This window comes from Sceloporus undulatus, chromosome 3 (assembly GCF_019175285.1).
Source record: "Sceloporus undulatus isolate JIND9_A2432 ecotype Alabama chromosome 3, SceUnd_v1.1, whole genome shotgun sequence".
In the NCBI taxonomy this organism is placed as follows: Eukaryota; Metazoa; Chordata; class Lepidosauria; order Squamata; family Phrynosomatidae; genus Sceloporus; species Sceloporus undulatus.
In genome coordinates, this window is record NC_056524.1 from 69,157,333 (window position 1) to 69,160,721 (window position 3,389).

Genomic DNA, 3,389 nt, shown 5'->3' on the forward strand with positions numbered 1-3,389 from the left:
CTCTCCCTCCCTTTCACTATACACACACACACACACACACACTATACATATATATTCCTAGCTAGGCTGCAGATTATCAGTACGTAGAGAGACTCACTGAGAGAAAAAAGTTGTCAGCAGGAGCTTTCCTGGGCTAAAGCCTCCTTCCTCAGATGCTCAAAGCCCAGGGAAGTCTCGACGGGGCTGCAAGGTCTCTCGAAAGACTAGAGGAGGGCAATAGGCCAATAAGCCTCCTCCGAACAGACCTTGCCCAGGAAAGCCCCTGAGAGAGGGAAAGGGCGCCAAGGCAGCGGCGCAGAGGGGATGCTGAGCCCATGAGGGCCCCACCTGGAAGGCCAGACTCACCTCCCTTGCTCCGAGGGAAAGGGCCTCCGAGCTCAGCCCCGGGGGGCGACTGGGGTCTCTCTGGGGGCCCCTTCCCGGCTCCAGGCATGGCTTGGCGAGGGCAGGGAAGCCCAGAGGCCCAGCTCCCCTCAGCAGAGGCCTGGAGGAGGAGGAGGAGGAGGCGGCGCCCGTGTTTCCTCAGCTAGGAGAGATTCCTGGGGGAGCAAGGCGGCTCCCTTCAACCTGCCCCAGGGTTGAGCCCCAGGTTGCCCTCACTTAAAAGGAGGAGCAGGCCCTGGAAAATGGAGGACATTCTAGGGGGAGGGTTAAAAATGGGGGTGGGGGTGGGGTGGACATGGCCACATGAAAGACTCATGTCAATATAAACCCATGCTTCTTATAGTCCTGCTCAACAGGGAGGGCATTTGGGAATTCTTCCTGGAGAGAAAGTGGCACTATAGGAGCTGTCCTGGAAAAGGAGGACTTATCTAGTCACCCTTCACTCCTATAACTGTCAACTCATGTTTCTTTTAGTCATGCTCAACATGGAGGATGTTTTGGGAATTCTTCCTGGACAGGAGGTGGAACTGTGGCAACTGTCCTGGAAAAGGAGGACGTGTCTGGTCACCCTGGATTAATAGGAAATTGGGAAGGGAAGGCACAGGGTGACCAGATGTCCTCACCTCAAAGGAGGACCAGGCACCAGACATTCATGAAAAATTGAAGACATGACCGAAGAAAAGCTGATATAAAGCTGTGCTTCTTCGTCCTGCTCAAAAGCGAGGGCATTTTGGGATTCCTCCTGAGCAGGAGGTGGAAATGGAGGGCATGTCCTGGAAAAGGAGGACCCCTGGTCAGCCTGTTTCAAGGTGGTGGTCTACCTCAGGTAACCCCGCCATCCCTGGTGGATCTTCTGTGGAAGCTGCGGCGGCCGAGGAAAGAGCCACATGGGCGGCCAGCAAACAACTTTGAAAGTCACTCTTTAAAAAGTGACCTAAAACAAATAAATAAAACAAAATCTGACAGGTTGTGTGTGTTTTGCTTTGTTTTTAAACAACACAACCCGCCCAGAGATATTTTACTGGTTTAAAACCCCTGTAAAGATAAAATAAAATAAAATAAAATAAAAGGTTACAAGAGAAAGAGGAGGGGAAAAATGAAAGACCCAACTTCTGAATGAAATAAAAGGCTTCGGGAGAAAGAGAAAAAGAATGAAAAAACCCACAGTAAAATAAACGGATTTGAAAGAGAAAATGAAAAGGAAAGACCCAGCTTCTCAATAAAATAAAAGGCTTCGATAGAAAGAGAAAAAAGAACCAAAGACCCAACTTCTCAAAGTTTTGGAAGGGAGCTCAGTGGTTTGAGTCCTGGATTGCGACCTTGGAGACCAGCAGGGTCCAAATCCTCCCACCAGGTGAGCTAGGACGAGTCACACTCTCTCAGCCTCAAAGGCAAGCCTCAAAGATGACAAACCTCCTCGGAACCGATCTTGCCAAGAAAAGCCCAGGATGGGTTATATGGCCTTAGGGTGGCCATAAGTCGGGAACGACCTCAAATAGGCACCCACCAAGAGCTCCATTCCCCTCCACCAAATGCATCTGAGGAAGTAGGCTGCAGTTTAATAAGAAAGCTCATGCTGCCGATTTCTTTCTTTCGGTGAGTCTCAAAGGTGCGACAGTCTAGATCTCTCAAGAAAAGGGAAGATTCAGAGGCAACTTCGCCAATCTAGTCCCTGAGCGAAAGCGGAGCTCCGGGGATCTGTAAGCCTGTTTCAGAGAGAGACGAAGCGAGCTGTAGCAAAGGTGGATTGAGTTTGTTTGCACCAAAACTTGATCAGCCAAAGCAAGGAAGGCAAAGCAAAGAGAGCTAGTAAACAACAAAGTAGTTGGCGAGTAACTCTCGGGATCGCTCAGACTGTGAGCCACTACCACTCCTCCAAAAAGAAAAGGCCATAGTATTTGTTCCTATTGTGTTACCACTTACCGTGGTGCTTCTTCTTCTTCTCCCCCGATGGTTGCCATTATTATTCTGCTGTGTTTCCTTTGGAGAAGAGTTTTCCTTCCAAAAGCCTCAGGCATCCGTCCCTTCTTCCCTGCTTGGGCTGCAATGCTGGAAAAAAAAAAAACCCTCTCTCCCCCTTTTGCTCTGAATCCCGACTGACAGCGAGAGAGAGGAACATGCACACAGCAGAAACTCCAGCAGTCCTTTCATTTAAGAAAAAAAGAAAGCAACCTGATCGGCTAAATAAAAAGTGTCTTGAAGGGGGATTCCCCCCTTCTTCCCTTTCTCCCCTTCTCCTTCTCCTCCCCTTCCCTCCCTTCAAATCGGAGTTACATAATGTATTAATTGGTGGCTATTAGCGCACTTTTTATTGAGCGGAGCGCACAGAAGTCTGATTGTGAGCGAGGCGTGTTTTCAATGAAAGTGGAGTTATTTTAGCTGCAGACGTGTTTACATTTCTGTGGTTTGGGTCTATAACTTTCTCTTTTTTCCTCCTTCAGAATGCTGCTCCGTCAAGCAAAGCCCTGCGCTCCCAGACATTCCAAAAAGTCTGCCAAAATAACAGGGGGGGGGAGAATATTTTTTAATATATATATATATATATATATATATATATATATATATACACACACATATATAGTATGCACACGCACAAAGACCCCCAAGTCGGGTCAGGTGGAGGACTACATCTCCCACCCGCCCCCTTCCCACTTTCTCCAGTTCAAAAGACTTCAGAGCTCGCCGTTTCCAAGGACTGGGCGGGCGGAGGGGGTGGGGGATAAACATAGTGATTTTTGGACACTTATTTCTGTGCCAGGTCTAATTCTGGAGACTTTTAACTGGGAAAATGGTAAGAGCTCTGCAGTGTCAGGAACACACCCTAGGAATAAGATCTGCTTTGTCCCAATGTATTTTTCCTTGTCTGCTCTAGAGCTCATCTGAGGCACCTGTAATGAGCTTCTGAACAGCAATATCAGGGAAATGTGCATCAGCAATATCAGGCAAATCAGTTTTGTGGAGTGATGAAATATGCTAGGATCAGAAGAAGAGCTCATTTCTCTGCA

General features: G+C 48.3%; 1 protein-coding gene across 2 annotated transcripts in view; it reads right to left on the minus strand.

Annotated features, from left to right (window-relative positions):
• Positions 1-2,515, minus strand: part of ERG (ETS transcription factor ERG) — a 177,612-nt gene extending 175,097 nt beyond the window's left edge. For both annotated transcript variants that reach the window (XM_042460804.1, XM_042460802.1), the window contains exon 1: positions 2,308-2,515. The gene's annotated coding sequence lies outside the window, so the exon portion shown is untranslated. The remainder of the gene's footprint in view (positions 1-2,307) is intronic.
• Between the last annotated feature and the right edge of the window lie 874 nt (positions 2,516-3,389).